The sequence below is a fragment of the Kogia breviceps genome, chromosome 5 (genome assembly GCF_026419965.1).
Source record: "Kogia breviceps isolate mKogBre1 chromosome 5, mKogBre1 haplotype 1, whole genome shotgun sequence".
In the NCBI taxonomy this organism is placed as follows: domain Eukaryota; kingdom Metazoa; phylum Chordata; class Mammalia; order Artiodactyla; family Physeteridae; genus Kogia; species Kogia breviceps.
In genome coordinates this window covers 80,982,129-81,001,654 of record NC_081314.1, presented here as the reverse complement: position 1 = coordinate 81,001,654, position 19,526 = coordinate 80,982,129, and the positions used below count along the sequence as shown (strand labels likewise).

At 41.6% G+C, this 19,526-nt stretch overlaps 1 protein-coding gene across 1 annotated transcript in view; it reads right to left on the bottom strand.

Moving 5' to 3' along the window:
- Positions 1-13,367, bottom strand: part of ROPN1 (rhophilin associated tail protein 1) — a 31,109-nt gene extending 17,742 nt beyond the window's left edge. The window contains exon 1 of the mRNA XM_059064434.2: positions 12,980-13,367. The gene's annotated coding sequence lies outside the window, so the exon portion shown is untranslated. The remainder of the gene's footprint in view (positions 1-12,979) is intronic.
- Positions 13,368-19,526: the final 6,159 nt, after the last annotated feature.

The following is a 19,526-nucleotide window of genomic DNA, read 5'->3' as shown; positions in this document are numbered from 1 at the left end:
TTTATACATGTAATTTTATACTATAATTTTTTACTAGTATTTATGAACACAAATTTCTAACACATAGTCTACTCTGGCCACTTTCCAAGAAATTATATATTCAAAGCTTAATACTTTCTCATCCATGGTTAGCAGTACCCTATCCTCAGTATGTTGCTAATTCTGGCTGGCTCACTTGAGGTGCCCTCCCTCTTGCTTTCCATCTGTTAAAAACCTGCACACCCCGGCCAAGGTTCATCTTGAGTCCGTACTATGCCATAAGCCTTCCTACAAAACTTGAGTATCATCAATATTATTTGTAGTACACATTTTACCATTTTATCCTATTCTGCCTTTATAGATCTCTAAAGCTGAGCTTCCCACAGTGGTCATGGCAGAATGGGTTACAGGTGTGCCACGAGAGACTCATGGTTGTAAACTTTTCACAGTGATAACAAAATTTACAACCATTTTATAACCATTCACAAATTTATAACAGTTGAAATTATATTTGGAGAGATATTTTGCTCAGTCAGTAAACTTCCCGATTTCAGTAATTATTGTTTTTGCACTTAAGGTTTTATGCAGAGCACCTGCCAGCAGAGACGCTTATATAGAATTTCCCCCTTTAACCACCATATTAAAACCATCTCTGTAAGTCTGATTATTGTTTTAACTGCAATGTATTTATTGTCAGTGAAATCTTTTGTGCATAAATGTTTCAAATACTTAGTTCTTCCTTTGATTTAATTTGCTCTTATTTTTAACATTATTTTTTTTCCCCGAAAAGGAGGCATATTTTCATCATCATCATCATCATTTGTCTCTGATAAAACATAATTGATTTTGTTTATTATTTTTTAATTGTGGCTTGATTTATAGGTTTATTTATCCTTGGCTTTTGATCTAAAATATCCAAAATCTGATTCTGAATGGAATTTTATAATGACATTATTTGTTTATAGAAATTTGAAAAAGTTTGTTTCTAAAAGCAAATAATGGTGGAAAATAATTTAATTGGTTCAGTAAAGGGACTGTAGGCCTTTAATATTTTTATAAAAATATTTTTCAAAATATTTTAACTATACTTGAGTATAAGTAATATTTATATTTTGTGGAAAATTTAGTATTTTAATTATTAAATTAAATGGTAATATTTCTAAAAATTCCCCTTACCAAATGCTTAATTTTTCAAAAGTTTTGTGATTTATTTTAAAATATTCTTGGGCTTCCCTGGTGGCGCAGTGGTTGAGAGTCCGCCTGCTGATGCAGGGGACACGGGTTTGTGCCCCGGTCCGGGAGGATCCCACGTGCCGCGGAGCGGCTGGGCCCATGAGCCATGGCCGCTGGGCCTGCGCGTCCGGAGCCTGTGCTCCGCAGCGGGAGAGGCCACAGCGGTGAGAGGCCCGCGTACCACAAAAAAAAAAAAAAAAAAAAAAAAAAAAAATATATATATATATATATATATATATATATATATATATTCTTAAGAAAATGGACAATCTTATTTTCTCTGAAAACTGATTAGTTGCAGTAAAAAGTTCTGTAGTCTCCTTAAGTATTTTAAATATATGATTTATTTTCCCACTATAAAGGGTAATTTTTTTTTAACATCTTCATTGGAGTATAACTGTTTTACCATAGTGTGTTAGTTTTTCCTTTACAACAAAGTGAATCAGTTATACATATACATATGTTCCCATATCTCTTCCCTCTTGTGTCACCCTCTCTCCCACCCTCCCTATCCCACCCCTCTAGGTGGTCACAAAGCAAAGAGGGGATCTCCCTGTGCTATGCAGCAGCTTCCCACTAGCTATCTAATTTACATTTGTTAGTGTATATATGTCCCTGCCACTCCCTCTCTTCATCACAGCCCACCCTTCCCCCTCCCCATATCCTCAAGTCCATGCTCTAGTAGGTCTGTGTTTTATTCCTGTCCTATCACTAATCTCTTCATGACTTTTTTTTCTTAGAGTCCATATATATGTGTTAGCATACGGTATTTGTTTTTCTCCTTCTGACTTACTTCACTCTGTATGACAGACTCCAGGTCTATCCACCTCATTACAAATAACTCAGTTTCATTTCTTTTTATGGCTGAGTAATATTCCATCGTATATATGTGCCACATCTTCTTTATCCATTCATCTATTGATGGACACTTAGGTTGCTTCCATGTCCTGGCTATCGTAAATAGAGCTGCAATGAACATTTTGGTACATGACTGATTAGTTGCAGTAAAAAGTTCTGTAGTCTCCTTAAGTATTTTAAATATGTGATTTATTTTCCCACTATAAAGGGTAATTTTAAATTAAATATTAAAGTCTAATTATAGTTTCATACTTTTTAGAGTTTCACAGACATACATGTAGTCAAAAATATAAATTTAAATCACTTATTAGAAAAAATAGTGAGGATTATTTCAAATTTGGATTTGTTTGCTCTGATAATTTTTTTCTTTACCCAAATATCTGCCTAAATATCTCATTTTCATGGAACAGTTATCAAATGAAAAAAATTGTGCCAGGTAAATTATGCCAGAGCCTTAATAGAAAATATCTATATTATACAGATAGTCTTTTGAGAGATTAATTCTTAAAATTTTTGATCTCAGCACGCCTTACATTCCTAAAAGTTATTGAGGACCTTAAAGATCTTTTGTTAATGTGGGTTATATCTTGCAATATTTATCATTTTAGAAATTCAAAAATATTTATTTTAAAATAAAAATAACACCTTTACATGTTAACATAAGTAACATTTTTATGAAAAATAACTATAGTTTCCAGAAGCAAACAAACAAAAATCCTTAATTAGAAGCATGGCATTGTTTTACATTTTCTGAAAATCTTTTAATGTCTGGCTTAATAGAAGACACTTAGATTCTCATATCTGCTTTGCATTCAATCTGTTTGATTTAATTCAATCACACATCATATAGCTTCTGGAAAACTCCACTGTACACTCTTAAGAAGGAGAGTGAGGAGGACATACAATGTCTTAGTATTATTACAAAAATAGTTTTACCTTCATGGATTCCTACCCCCTAAAGTGTCAAGGATCCTCAGAAGTCCCTGAAACCACACTTTGAAAACCACTGTTCAGTGGGACTGTTTACAGCAGTGTTTACAACTACAACAGTAGTTTACATCAGATTGGGTTCAGGAAGAACTAAAGCCAAAATGTCTCCCATAATTACAGAATCACTCACTTTAACAGCCTGCCTAAGAAATGACCATGTTTGGAACCAAATGAAGCAAAGGAAATATAAAAATGGAATATTACTCTTAGAAGATGCATTGATGACAGTCTCTACAAGACCAAATCAAAGTGTTTCCCTGAAGGGTGATAAATCTACAAATCTTAGTAACAATGTTCAGTTAATAGCACTAGTTAGAATCCCTGGAGAGGAAGGCTTGGAAGAATATTGATTTGCCAGAAAGTACCAAAACAAATTACTCAGGATCAGGTATTTGGAGTAGGAGCTAAACACTTTAAAACAAATAAGATTTTCTGGATTATGCAAGCAAAACGTTTTCTGTACTGGTGGGAAAGCTGTTGATGGCAGGGAGGTGGGAAGGCTTTATGTCATATCTGTTCTCCATGTTCTGAACACCTGAGATGCAAGACATTGTTTTATTCACATAGAGCTCTTGTCTGTACATTTGCCTATAGATGTGAATTCCATATTAAAGGATGTTGCTAGGGCTTCCCTGGTGGTGCAGTGGTTGAGAGTCCGCCTGCCGATTCAGGGGATGCAGGTTCATGCCCTGGTCCAGGAGGATCCCACGTGCCGTGGAGCGGCTGGGCCCGTGGGCCATGGCCGCTGAGCCTGCGCGTCCGGAGCCTGTGCTCCGCAATGGGAAAGACCACAGCAGTGAGAGGCCCGCGTACCGAAAAAAAAAAAAAAAAAAAAAAAAAAAAAAAGGATGTTGCTAATAAAATACAGGCTGCTATGGTTCTGTCTGTTTTTAGCTTTATGTGAAGAAACAGTCTGCTGTCTCCTACTAAGTCACCTATCAAAGGAAAAGCTTTCCTTCCCCCACCCTGGAGGTTACGAGCTAAAAGAGGAATTGAAAAATGTCAATGATCCTTATTGAAGAATTGTTGAGGAGAGTTTCTTGTCTTCAGAAAATTTGCTTACTTGACATTTTCGAGCACCAGAATGAATTTAATCAAAATCACAATGAATGTGTGAAAATATAATAAAGTGTACCAACAGTGCTCATAGATTCAAAGAAAACATGAGGTTAGAAGTAGTTGGGGGGAGTTTAATATTTCTAACTTCAACTCTAAAGAAGACGGGTAGCAAAACATCTGTTAGGTGTCACGTTACTTGGAAATACATGATATAAAAAATTTAAGTGCATTAGAAATCCATTCACATTATCCTAAGAGTTTCAAAGACAGACGAAATCAAATTATTCAGCTTCTGGTTAATAGTGAGAAAGGAGTTCCTGTTAACTGGAGAAAAATCAATAAATACCATTTTAACATTTGCTAAGACCCATCTGCGAGGCAAGCTTTCTCACTGATGGTGACGATCAGAATTTGAAGAAAATATCATTAAAAACTTTTGGTCAGGAACTGCATGTAGTTATTTCAACACAAAACTTGATATAAAGCAAAATCATGATGTGAGCTTTATTTCTCTCTAAAAGTTAAAAAATTTTTTATTTGGAAGTTTTATTCAAAGTAAACATTTAATATCTTCACTCTCACTCTTTTTATCACCATTATGTGATAAAACTATATTGAATTTTTCATAAGCTTCATATTGACCTCCCCAAACCCTACAGTATACCCCAGTGTGCTTTATAAAGATTTCTGTGTGCCTTGACGTTGAAAAAGGTTAGGAAGCTCTGGTGTAAAGTCCAGTTTCAAGCACCCCAGTTGAAAAACTTTGGAGTTTTGTTGTTTCAATATTTTAAGATTATGTGTTATAGAAGAGATTCTGGTGATTATTGAAATCAAGTTCTGGTAAAGCTGAGATTTATATAATTTATATATATCTAACTTATAAATCTAATTTATATAATTTTAAAAGAATGTAATTAGAAAGTAAACCGTGAAAATACTGGTTGTTAAGGGAGCAATTAGCTTCTAAGTTAAATTACTCAACTAAAGTATTGATTAGAAGCCAGCAAGAAAGTTTGAGACAAATTAGCAAAGTGGATAAACTTCTTTCAATTGCAGAGAAATAGAGTTCCCAGAATGTCACAAATGCCAAAGACATCTGGTACTTTCTAAAGAAAGTAGGAGCCAAGGGGAAGAAAGAGCAACATCTAATGGTGGTGGCAGCAACTCCCTTACCGAGGCAGCAGGATAAGGCAGTGTAACTTTGCACTAGTTTATGAATAGAAGCTGGGATTCCCTCAGGAGAATTGAAGTTGCTTTCTGAGGCTGGTAGAGGGAGGGTGTCTTTAAGATTTCTGACACCTATAAAACACCAAATCATGAACAAATTTTAAGATGGTCATGTGATTCTAAGACTGAAATAAGCTGAGTGAGTTTGAAAGAACCAGAAAAGTAATAAAGAAGATGTGGCACATATACACAATGGAATATTATACTCAGTCATAAAAAGGAACAAAATTGAGTTATTTGTAATGAGGTGGATGGACCTAGAGTCTGTCATACAGAGTGAAGTAAGTCAGAAAGAGAAAAACAAATACTGTATGCTAACCCACATACATGGAATCTAAAAAAAAAACGGTACTGATGAGCTTAGTGGCAGGGCAGGAATAAGGATGCAGACGTAGAGAATGGACTTGGCGGGGGAGGGATAGCTGGGAGAAGAGAACACAGAGGGGGAAGGGGGAGCTGGGACAAAGTGAGAGAGTAGCATTGACATATATACACTACCAAATGTAAAATGGAAGGCTAGTGGGAAGCTGCTGCATAGCACAGGGAGATCAGCTTGATGCTTTGTGATGACCTAGAGAGGTGAGATAGGGAGGGTGGGAGGGAGACACAAGAGGGAGGGGATATGGGGATGGATGTATATGTATAGCTGATTCACTTTGTTGTACAGAAGAAACTAACACAACATTGTAAAACAATTATACTCCAATAAAGCTATATATATATATATATATATATATATATATATATATATATATATATATATATATTTTAAAAAAGAACCAGAAAAGCAGGCTTATATCAAGTCAGGCTTAATCTAATTGGCAATCACATTTGGACCCAGGCTGTTCTTTAGGCCTCACTCTATTTTTATTTTGTAAAACAATAACATCACAAAAGTCATCTTTGCAATATCACTCAGCGCAGCACACTCCAGTCTTGCATCAACTCTGCTCTCTAGTTCCTTCACACCTGCTTCTGCATTGATCTTTGCCATCCCCCCAAAACACATTTCTACTTCTTATTTACTCTCCAGGGAACGACTTTCCCCTCAAGCCCTACCTGAGTGAGATCAAGGATGTCAGAATGAAGTCACACTGCCTTCCTCTGCCACCAGTCCATCTCTTTGACCTAATAGTCTTTCCTTTGCTGCTTGAGCTCTTAGTTCTTGCCTTGTCCAAGACCTGAGGAACCAGCATTTGACCCTCTACATTCTCCTCCGGGCACTGTCTGGCCTTCTCTTTAAAAACATTTTTTTTTTAACTTTACTATCTTTCCCAATGGTCTAATGCTCTTTTTCACCGTCAGACTTCCCAAGTGCACTAAGGACTGACTCTCTTTCCTCTCCACATGATACCTCCTCCTTTAACCTCCTATAAAGCTTCCATCTTGATTATTATTCTGAAACTGCTTTCATAAATGTAAATATCACCAGTCTCCCTGACTGCTAAATCTAGTGAGTTTCCCCACAACACTTCTTGGCTTCTGTATTGCATTTGAGAAATCGATCCCTCTCTGATGAAACACCTCGCTCCATTGGATGATTGTTGTACAGTCTTGCTTGCCCCAACTCTCTGCTGTTCCTTGTTCATTTCTGTTGCTCACCTTTGTCTCCACCACTACTTTTTAGAAGTATTGCCTAAGGCTCAGTACCTGGATGTTTGTGTTTTCTAAGCTATACTTTTTTTTTTCTCAAATTGTTTGTTTTTAAGAATTTTGATAAATGCTCCATGCATACCAGAAAAGAATGTTTACTCTGCAGTTGTTGGGTGTAATGTTCTATATATGTTAAGAGGTTTAATCATGTAGTTCAGATATTCTATATCCTTATTTTTTTTTTTCTGCTTATTCTATCAGTAACTGAAAGAAGTGTTTTTAAAATCTCCATCTATAAGGTGGTTTTGTCTATTTCTTCTTTTAGTACTGTTGCTTGATAAATTTTCAATCTCTGCTATTAGCTGCATAAATATTAAGGATTTAAAATTTTTTTCCTCTTGAATTTAACCTTTATCATTATGAAATGTCTCACTTTATTTGTCTTAAAGTCAACTTTGTCTGCCAGTTTTCTTTTACTTTTTGCAAGATTAAAACGTTTCCAAACTTTTCCCTTCGATGTTTTGGTATCCTTTTGTTCAAGGTGTGTATTTTGTAAACAGCTAAAAAAACCACTCTGAACATTTTGTCTATTAATTGCCTCCTTTCTTTTAAAGGGCATATTCACTGAGTATAGAATTTCTAGGTTAGCAACTTTTCCTTTCAGCACTTTATGTAATCCCATTGTCTTTTGGCCTCCATTGTTAAAACTAAGCCAGTTCACCTTGGAAGGCTCAGCGCCCTCCTGGAATTTGAACTGATCCAGTACTCGTTGCTTCTAAAGCTCCCTGATGTATTTACAATATTTTAAAAAATAATTTTTCTAGATTTTTAAATTTGTTGCAGTGGGTGGCTTGAGCTGCTGCAACCTACTATATTCTAACTGGAAGTAGAGGCATTTTGGGGCCTTTAGCCAGAGCTCTATGCTGATGACTCCCAAATCTGCAGTTGTAAACTCTCAACCATGCTACAGTCATATCCACCATGTACCTACTATAGAATTCCTCTTTTCCATAAAAGCATCCAAAACAAACTTCTTTTACTCTCTCAATTGCATTAGTCTGATATATCATGGCCATTTTTATTCATCCTTCTCTTTCATTCCCCACTTTAGTCCCAGTGGACTTGAAAAAAAACAAAATCTGTCTGGAAAAGAAAAAGAAACATCTTTCCCAAAAAAGGAAGGGACTTAATTTGACTTATAATATAGTTCAATATCTTCAATTTACAAGTGAGAGAACTGATGTACAAAGAGGTGAAGTGATTGGCACAAGCTAACAGTTTCTGTTGGAGCTGAATCAACAACGTAGGTCTCCTTCCTTGCTCTTCCCACACTATACCATACTGCTTCTCTCAGAATAAGGCAATTACACATCATGGATTTTCTCTAGGGCAACCCTACTTTCAACATTATGTTTGACTCCCTCCATAAATTACTGAAATAGCCTGGATATTCCCATTTGCATCATGAAAAGTACATTTTTAGCACCCTGAAGTGGAACAAAAATTATTTGTCAGAGTATGTTGTAATTTTTTGTCCTGAAAATATGATTATTGTCTGGTTAGCAATATTCCATACAGTTCCATTCTTTGGAACTTAATGCCCAGCATTAAGAGAGGCTTGAAAGTCAATGCACATTCCTTATCTCATTTAATCCTTACATCAATCTATAGGTAGGTTCTAATATTATAATCATTTTCCAATGCCAGGAAATCGAGGTTTAGTTTTCCCAGATAAAATGTCTTAACCACTCATGTTATCACATCACTTTCTAAAACCTTTAGTGGATCTTCATTTCTTTTCTCATCAAAATGATGCCCTGTCTGACTTTCAAGCTCTCCATGATTTGTCTTATTCGTATTAGCTTGCCTCTCCAACTTTATTTCACAGAAGTCTGGATCTTTTTCTACCCTGGGCCAACCCCTGGATCAAGCCAACCCAGCATTTGGATGCCAACAGCAATATTGCTAAGAGCAGTCCTACCCGACCTTGTACTTTTTTTTTTTTTTTTTTTTTGAGTAGTGGTTTTTGGCTCTGTTATTAGCAAATTTCTCCAAATTGCTTATATATCATGCTAGTACCACCTCTTGAAAGTTATGCGTTCCACATGTTTATTATTTAACAAGTGAACAGTTACCTCTTTCAAAGTGTCTTAACTTAGGCACGTTCATATTTCAAAGATTTCCCCCATGTTCATATCATGGTCCACAAGCCCAGGGATACCGTTTATAGACTGCTACGTTAACTGTGCTCCCTAATCACAATCATGGAGCATATGGAACCCACAAGATAAGCCCCTTCTTCCTCCGGGAACACACCCCCTGACTTTGGGACCTGGCATACAAACCTGGAGCCACCTTAAACCTTGTCTTTCATGTAAATGAAAGTCTCCATTTCTTCAGAGTGAAGAGTCAGAATATTCCCCTACATCATTTCATCCATTTACTTGTTTTCCCTATTTCTGATTTCATCATAGCATTCCTATGATACGGGACTCAAAGTACATAAGGGTTATGAGGGGTGAATGCACCATAGTTTTCAACAAAAGATCAGGGCTATGTTTCTCTCCATTCTTTCTTTTTTTTTTTTTTTCTGGCTGTGTTGGGTCTTCGTTGCTGCGCACAGGCTTTCTCTAGTTACTGCGAGCAGGGTCTCCTCTTCGTTGCGGTGCGCAGGCTTCTCTTTGCGGTGGCTTCTCTTGTTGCGGATCACGGGCTCTAGGCATGCAGGCTTCAGTAGTTGTGGCTCACGGGCTCTAGAGCATAGGCTCAGTAGTTGTGTGTACGGGCTTAGTTGCTCCGCGGCATGTGGGATCTTCCCAGACCAGGGATCGAACCCATGTCACCTGCATTGGCAGGCAGATTTTTAACCACTGCGCCACCAAGGAAGCCCCTCCACTACCATTCTTGATGATGTTTAACATTGCACTTGGCTTGTCTGACACAAAACACAGATTCCATAGGGCGGATCAAACTCTAGTGAAGAAGCACTCTTGACCATGAAACAGGAGACCAGGACTCTGGTCCTGGGTCTATCTTTGACTTAATTATGTGATCCTGGGCAAACAATCCAATAAAACCTATGTGTCAGCAATAGCACTAAATAAATACTGGGGTACAGAAATAAATTAGTCACACACCCTGCCCTCAGAGAGCCCATAGGCCAGTGGAAGAGACTAACAGGAAAATCAGTGATTACAATAGGGTAATATCTAGTACTAATATAAGTACTAATATCTAGTACTTACCATACTAGATATAGGAGAACAGAAACTCCTAGATGAGGCATCTAACTCATCTGAAGACTGAAGAAGGTAGTCAGAAAATACTTCCAAAATAGTGATGATATTTGAACAGAGACTTGGGGAAGCCTGGTTTGTTCATTGCTGTTATTCCCAGCCCCAGAACAGTGCCAGGTACAGAGTAGGTATCTGATCATAGCAAGGAGGGAATTCTTTGTGGCTAGGACTACTTAGACAAAGGGGTGGAAGTGTCAGAGAACATGGAGAATTCAGGGACTTGTGAGTAATTATGGAGGGCTAGGGTGGATAAAGAGGGAGTGGCTGTGCCTAAAGCTGGAAATATAGCCCAACACCAGAATATAAAAGGCCTGGTTTGCCATGGTAAGGCTTTTGAACTTTATCTTAAAGGCAATAGGGAGCCACTAGAGGATTTAAGCACTAGAGTCACTCGATCAGATTTTGGTGTTCACTTGATACTCCAGTTATCAATTGATTTCCTCTCTGCTCCACATTCACCCTGCATTGCCTCCTCAGCAAAAACAGAACTAGGTCTTTTAGTTTTCCTTTGCCAGCTGGCATAATGTTAAGCTTTGTCAGTAGAGGGCGCTGGAGGGATACTGGAGGAGGAAGGGGCTTCTCTTGTGGGTTCCACATGCTCTTCCCGTTCGTTAGGCTCCAGGACTGTGCAGTTTCCCCAGTGCTGGGATCCTGCAGTGCACAGCTTCTGGACAATCTGCAGTATGTAATCTCTTAAGTGCCCGATGGCTGCAGTGCACAGCAGTCAGCAGTGCCCAGTGGCTAGCTGCTTCCCCTGACACCTCTCTTGGGAAGCCTTGCAGCAGAGTACAGCCATTGTACTTTCACCTTTTCATGAATCCCAACGAGTACTGGATCAATTCAAATTCTTTGGCATCCCAGACAGTGGATTTCTGGCTGCCTGGAACCTCAGCAACTTCTCTGCCATCTAATGAGTTGTGGTTACACCCTCTGTGACACACTCTTGGGAGGTCATCTCTTTCTTGGATGATCTATCTCATGGGTAGTGATTGCTTCATATATCTGTGATTCCTGTATACTTTGGATCTTTATGTCTTGCTAACCAATATTCCATTACTCCAATTGATTATAGTTAAAAATTAGTTATACTGAACTCTTTGTTAAATTGTTGTATGATTTCTTTCTCTCTGCTGGACTCGGAAACACATTGACTGAAAGCTGTGGAGATGCCCTGAAGAGAGTAGAGTGAAGCTTTACGCAGGGAGCCTGGTTAGGAGAACATGGCAGCACTTTTGGTGACAACTCTGGAGAGCATCATTGCCTTGGAAAGCAATTGCAATGGGGAGGGATAGGAGAGACAGGGGCTACAGGACTTGGTAACCACTGGGGGAGATGGATGAGAAGAGAGAAGAGTTTAGGGTGACTCCCTACTTTTCAGGCTTTGATGACTGGGTAGATGGTGGCACCACAGTAGAAATGGCAAACACAGGTCAAATTCCCCTCCCGTGTCCCCATGGATCTCTCAGGACTTCCATGCACTTTTGAGCCACAGAGACTTAGAATCATAGACTCCTTAGGCTGGAAAGGCAATGAATCCCAATGTTTTCTTTTTGTCAATATGGACCATTTGTTCACATCTGATAAAAGAAGTAGGGAAAGGTCCATTCTATCTTAACATTCCATGATTCCAATGCTTTGTGAAGTTCTTTTCTGTTCTTAAAGCTATCGTTATGGTAGGCCTTCCTCAATTGTCCATCCATTCTAGCCCTGCCCCCCCCAAATCTTAAAATTCAACAGATTTCCTCTTATGCCTCCCAATGTGGAAAGGCAGGCCAACACGTACGTGCTGAGTGCTGAAGAATATAGGTCTTATCCAATATGAAATATAGATTTGTTTCTGCAATTTCTTATTTGGTTTTATTGGTGTGCCATAAACAGGGCCTCAACTATATAAACGAAAGCCTGCAGTTACCTGAATGAAAGGCTCCAGACACCAGAATCTTGGAGGGAGTTTCTACGAACTTTTCTTAGAACCAAGGACCAGGCAACTGTATGTACTTGCTTGGGTTTGGAATAGGAGATGATGTGTTTTGGACACATGGTTACCCTTGCCTGGATGCACTCCTCACCTTTCCATAGGTTCTCTGGGTCTCAGATCAGCTTTCCCTGACCTCTCTGACTGTCAATTCCCTTATACCCTCTCAGATCATTACTTAATCACCTCTCCTTGGCAGCACTTAGCTCAGCTCTAATTTTACGTTGTTTGTGTGATTTTTTGATGAACACCTGCCTCTCCCAATAGACTGTAAACTTGAGGGCAGGGACGGTCACTTTCTGCTCACAGTAGAATCCCCAGTGCCTAGCCTGGTGCTTAGAATACAGTCAGTACTCAATATATATGAGGAAAATGAATGAATGACAGCAGTTTATAAAGTATTAGTCATGTCCTTTGGCCCTCATGGCAATCCCGCCGTAGGTATTCTTATATCCACGTTAGAGATGAAAAAGCAGAGGTTTGTCTAGTCCCAGATTCTGTTGTGTTTCCAAATCACTGCCCCCCACCCCGTATAAGAAATCATAAAATGGTAGCTCTGAGTATAAAATATACATATACTTTGGGTAGAGAGCAGTAATCATCCATGGTTACGTTCCCTTAAAGATCACAGTCCCCTCCTCTTGCTTTGTGAACAAGAGGGGCTCAGAATCCAGGTGGGCCCATTGGGCGGGACTCTTCCCTCCGACCCGGGCAGCCGTCGGGGCGCTCAGGGTGCTCCCCTCCCTCCATTTCCCCTCGGGGTGGTTACCTGAGGCTCGCTCCCAAACTGGCTATCCGGCACCGGGCGACACCTCGCGCCTGGCCTCAGGCGGGAGGTGTGGGGAGAGATCCAGCGTCTCGCACCTTCGTCGGGCGCAAAGCCGCGGAATCTGGGCGGGGAAGGGAGGCACCGGCCTCAGCCTCAAGGCGCAGGAGAGGCGGGGAAAGACCCGGCTTTGTTAGCTCTTCGCCTTCGCCTGGCAACGCGGACGCCGGCTGCGCTGCCTGGCAACCGCTGCCGCGAGGGCGCGGGCGCGACCTCACCGAGCCGCCCCCGCTCCCCACACCGCGGCTCCGCCCCTCCCGTCTCGCTCAGCCCCCTCTGCCACCGCCTCCCGCTGAGTCTGGGTTCCCGAAGTTCCGGCCGGGGCGGGGCTGGGAAACTGAGAACTGTTTGGGTTTTTTTTGTTGGTTTTTTTGGGTTTTTTTTTTGTGGCAGAAGGACCAGAAGGCCTAGCGGTTTAGGGATGAGACTGGGGGAGTTGAGAAACCTGGGGGAATGTGTAGCAGTTTACAGTGGGCTTTTGTACATTAGAGAGCGGAAGTGGAGGAGTTTTCAGTGATTTTTTGGCTTGCGGAAGTGAGCACGTGAGGGGAAACCCTGGGGAACAATTGTCACAAGCGCTTCTTGCAGTGTCCCCCTCTTTTTTTTTAACATACTAAAAAAAGTATGTTCAGGGCTTCCCTGGTGGCGCAGTGGTTGAGAATCCGCCTGCCGATGCAGGAGACACGGGTTCGTGCCCTGGTCCGGGAAGATCCCACATGCCGCGGAGCAACTAAGCCCGTGAGCCATGGCCGCTGGGCCTGCGCGTCCGGAGCCTATGCTCCGCAATGGGAGAGGCCACAACAGTGAGAGGCCCGCATACCGCAAAAAAAAAAAAAAAAAAAAAAAAAAAAAAAAAAAGTATGTTCAGTTCTTACAATCAACCCAGGAAGCAAGTACTCTTATTATCTTCATTTTTACAGGTGAGAAAACGGCACAGAGCACTAAGTAACTTGCCCAAGATCACAGCAAGTGATAGGGTTAGGATTTGAACCCATATTTCGTGGTTCCAGACTTCTCACTTTTAACGTCTATAATGTTAAGAAAGGGGAATGGAGCTAGTGTGGATGGGAACAGAGCTCAAGATGCCAGAGGCAACAGGGAAAGAAGGAAAATAGTCACGTGCAGAATGGCATCGAAGTCTCACAGTAACTCTAGAGGTAGGTATCAATATTTATCTTCATTTTAGAGATAAGAGACAGGCTTAAAAGGTTGAGTAACTTGCCTATGGTCAGACAACTGGCAGTGAGGCCAAGTTTGACAAGACCTTTGCCAAAGTCTTCTGATTTCAAGATTTTTCTTTCTTAAGCTCCCAAGGAAGCAAGAAAAGCCCCCTCTTTCTCTGCTATAACCCTTGTCATTTCATACCCATTTTTAAGGTGCCCATTGCGTCATCCACTCTTTCAGTCCAACAATAGTGTGTGCTGGTCTAAATCAGTGAGTTAGTTCATCCAGGGCCTTCAAAGGTTTCTGTAGTTGTGAGATGAAAGCTGTTGTGTCTCCTTAAAACAATTTCAAGTGTCTGTGAGCAAGTGGGGGAGCTGGGTTTTTGGTTTATGTATGCAGAGGGCTTTCAGAGCTTGCTGTCATCTATGTGTAAAGGGTCCAGTCTGTTGGCATTTGTCAGAGTCTTGCAGGTCCTTGCACACGTGGAGAATTCTGGATGACTTGAGGATGGCCACTTGTCCACAGGCAAGTAGGGGATAAAAGAAACAGAATCACTGGCCATCACCCACCTTCCTGAGCCTTCTGTTGAGGGGCCACCAGCTGTTGGTATAGGCATCTGCTGGGCAGTGTGTGCCTTAGGATTGGACGGGGAGGCTGGAGGTTTGAGGGTTACAGGTGCATCTTCCAGGAGAAAAAAGAACGCTATGGCCACTAGGGTCTGTTCTGTGTGTGTACAAGGGAAGAAGGTGTGCTGGGCCCTTCCTGCTTTCATGCAGGGTAAATGATACAGAGAAGAAAGAATAATAATGATCTTCATGCAGAAGAAGGGGAGTTTTAGGCAAAACTAGAGATGGAAGATGAAAAATGGAATTTTAGTGTGGGAGGTTAGGCGTAAGAAAGTGATTTCATGTTACTGTCTGACCGAAGTGGTGTGACAGTCTGCAGGAGGCCAGGATGAAGTTCTGTCAGTCAATAAATACAACAGAATGTAGTGAAGAGAATATAACTTTACAAGGAATTCACAATCATAAAATTCAGGAAAGTTGCTTTCTTCTAAGAGAGAGGCAGGAGGCATGGAAGAGAGAAGAGCACATGGATAGATGTGATTGGTGGTGGTTTAGCTCTTGGTGTGGGTGGTGGGTTTGTAGGTGTTTATTATTTTCACAACTTACATACACTTAAAAAAAGTATGTTTCAGATATTAGTCCATAAGATCTTTTAAAGTAAACTCATCAAATAGGTCACACTATTTTTTGTCTGTTTTCTTGTGTAATTGAGAATTGACTATGTCTGTTTTCATCATTTCATTTTCCCCTTATTCTCATCAACATGCAAATATTCTGCAGTTTCTCCCATCATATTCTCCTCCAGCTTTGCCCCATTTCTCTGCTCCCCTTATTGCAAAGTTCTTTAAATTTATTTATTTATTTTTGGCTGTGTTGGGTCTTCGTTGCTGCACGTGGGCTTTCTCTAGTTGCAGCAAGCTGGGTTTACTCTTCGTTGTGGTGCGCAGGCTTCTCGTTGTGGTAGCTTCTCTTCTTGTGGAGCATGGTGTCTAAGTGCATGGGCTTCAGTAGTTGTGGCATGAGGGCTCAGTGGTTGTGGCTTACGGGCTCTAGAGCATAGGCTCAGTAGTTGTGGCGCACGGGCTCAGTTGCTCCATGGCATGTGGGATCTTCCTGGACCAGGGCTCGAACCTGCATCCCCTGCATTGGCAGGAGGATTCTTAACCACTGCACCACCAGGGAAGCCCAGCAAAGTTCTTTGAAAGAGTTGTCTGGGGCTTCCCTGGTGGCGCAGTGGTTTGGGGTCTGCCTGCCGATTCAGGGGACACGGGTTTGTGCCCCGGTCCGGGAAGATCCCACGTGCCGCAGAGTGGCTGGCCACTCTGAGCCATGGCCACTGAGCCTGCACATCCGGAGCCTGTGCTCCGCAATGGGAGAGGCCACAACAGAGAGGCCCGCGTACCCCCTAAAAAAAAAAAAGAGTTGTCTGTACTTTCTGCCTCTAATTTTTGTCCTCTCAGTCTCTCTTGAGTCCACTTGAATCAAGCTTTCATCCTCATTACTCCACTGAAGCTACTCTTGTCAAGATCTCAGACAACATGATGTTAAATCAAAGGTTGTCTCTTAGCCTCATCAGCAGCATTTGACCCTGTTGATCACTCTCTCATCCTTGAAACTCTTTTCTTAGTTTTAAGACATGACACACTCTTGATTTTTCTCCTTCCTCATTAGCTCTTCCTTCTCAGTCTGTTTTGCTGGTTGCTGTAGAATGAATGTTGTGTCCTCCCAAATTCATATGTTAAAGCCCTAAACCCCAGTATGATGGTATTGGTAGGCAGGACCTTAGGCAGGTGATTAGGTTTAGGTGAGGTCATGAGAGTGGAGCCCCATGACTGGATTAGTGTCCTTTTAAGAAGAGGGAGGGACCTACTCTCTGCCATGTGAGGGCACAGCAAGAAGGCTGCAGTCTGTAAGCCTTGAATCGGGCTCTCACAGGGACCAAGTCTGCTAGAACTTTGATCTTGGACTTCCCAGCCTCCAGAACTGTGAGAAATAAACTTCTGTTTTTTAGGCCACACAGTCTATGGTATATTGTCATAGCAGCCTGCTATTCTGCATCTAGTTCCAATGTGTGCAGTTTTTCCCCCACACAACAAGCAATTCTCTGACACTAGCTAGGTGTCCTACAATTCCACTCAATTCTGACACTATCTACCTGAAGAGAGCATCAGATTCCACAGGTAAGGTCTCAGTCCCACAAAACTGCCCTCCACTTCAGATACTAGTCTCAAATCCAGGTTGTCACCTGTGCTTCTGACCGACTGGCTATAAATCACAGGTCCCACAACCCCCTCCTTGGGTTCAATTAATTTGCTAGAGCAGCTCACAGAACTCATGAAACCAGTTTACTCACTAGATCAGGATTATTATAAAGGATACAAATCAACAGTCAGATGAGAGATACATAGGGTAAGGTCCAGAATAAAGGAGCTTCTGTCCCTGGGCAGCTTGGGGCCCTGCTCTGTGGCACATGGATGTGTTCTGGTTCATCAACCTGGAAGCTCTCTGAACTCTGTCCTTTGGGGGTTTTATGAAGGCTTTATTACATAGGCATGTTTGATAAAATTATTACCCACCATTGGTGATTGATTCAACCTCCAGCCCCTTTCCCCTCCCCAGGGGAGTGGTACTGAAATTTCCAACCCTCTAATGACATGTCTAGTTCTTCTGGCAATCAGCCCCCATCCTTAGTGACATCCAAAAGTCACTTTATTAATATAACAAAAGTCACCTTTGTCGTTCTCATCACTTAGGAAATTCCAAGGCTTTTTGGAACCCTTGGAATTTCCAAGGGTTCCAGAAACAACAAAGAACAAATACATATTTATTATAAATCACAATATCACACAACCCAAATTGACTAAGACACTGGTCCTTCCTCCCCTCCCTGATACCTTAGTGTGGGAGTGTCCCAGGGTTTACCCTTGGACGTGACCATCAACACTCACCCCCTTTTTTTGTCTCATCCAATCTCATGTTTTCGATTCCAAATTTATATCTCCAACTCTAATCCTTTTCTACACTCCACACCCGCATATCCAGCTGTCTACTTGATAGCACCACTAAGAGCCTTCTGGAACTTAACGCACCCCACACTGCAGTCCTGATACTCCTTTCCAAACCAGTTCCTCTAGTCTTCTCCATTTCAGCAAATGCAACTCCATCCTTCCAGTTGCTCAGGCTAAAAACCTTGGTATTATCCCTGGCTGCTTTTTCTCTCACACCTTACATCCAGTCTGAGCAAATACTGTTGGCTGTACCTTCAAAAGATATCCAGAATCTGAGCGCTTCTCACCTTCTCTATCACCAACACACTGGTTTGAGTAAACCTCATCTCACACCTGGACCGCTGCAGTACCTTCCTCACTCAATTCTCTGCTTCTGCCCTTGCCACTCTATAGTCTATTTTCAGCTCAGCTGCCAGAGAAATTCTTTGAAAACCTGACTGATCTTGTCACTCTTCCAATCAGAGTCCTCAATGGCTCCCACCTCACTTTGTCAAAAGACAAAGTGACCTGCAAGGCCTTAAATTCTCTGAACCCATCATTTTCTCCTTCCTTTTATCCCTCCAGCAGCACTGGGTGTCTTGCTCTTCCTTAGCAAGGCCAGGCCCTCCTGCCCCAGGAGCTTTGCACCTGTATTTCCTTTGCCTGGAATGTGATTTGCTCAGATTACCACATGGTTCACTCTGCAGCTCCTTTGAGTCTATTTCAAATGTCACCTTTTGGGGGAGACTTCATGGACCTCCCCCCTCTATTTAAAATTGAATATCAGCCTCCTACTTTACTATCACTACATGCTTTGTATTTTTAAAGATTTGTTTTATCAATTTACTTATATTCTCTCACTGGAGTACATGGGTTTTTGTTTTATTCATGTGTGTTTCTGGGGCCTTGAACAGGACTGCACACGTAATGGGCACCATAAATATTTGTTTACTGAATAATGTTCTCCTTTTTTTCCTCTCCTTCCACTTTTCTTCCTCCTCCTTCCTACTTCCAAGAGGCCCTCCTGAAAAGTGATACTTCAGTGTCCATTCAACATTTTGCTCAGTGTCTTAGGGGCTAAAGTTGTATTTGGTCAAGTAAGGAGAAGTGTGGCATGAGGATAAGACTCCTGACCGTCCTTGTGTCACCACCATCTTAGCTCAGAAAGTAAGTTCTGCCTCTCCTGTGTGGCTTATGTCATGGTTCACATTCCTAGATCTTAAGTTTAAGTTTGCCATTTCCAGGAAATGAGATGTGACCCCATCCTACAGGCTGCTTGGGTCACGGTGAGGCTGGGACCGAGGAGTACTGACGGTCGCACCCCAGTCTGGTCTCCGCTCAGGCCCCATGTACTCCTGGGGCTCAGCTCTGTGGTGCTCCTGGGGCTCAGCTGTGTGGTGTGGTTGTCAGTCTCCTTGTGGAGCCAGTACCCCCTATGGACATGATTTCTCTCCATAAAGGCATTAGTTTTATTTTGTTGTATGATAGATTATCACAAACAACATAAATTTACGATCTCAGTGTCCTTGGGGCAGGAACCCAGGAAAAGGCTAGCTGGGTCCTCTGCTAAGGGTCTCATCAGGCTACAATTCAGGTGTCAGCTGCATCTGGTATGAGGCTTGGGGCCCATGTTCACTGGTAGTCAGCAGAATTCAGTTTCTTGTGGCTGTAGGACTGAAGTCCCTGTGTTCTTCCTGGCTGTTGGCTGGGGATCCCTCTCCACCTCTAGAAGCCATCTTCAGGCCCCAGCTATGTAACCCTCACTACATTTCA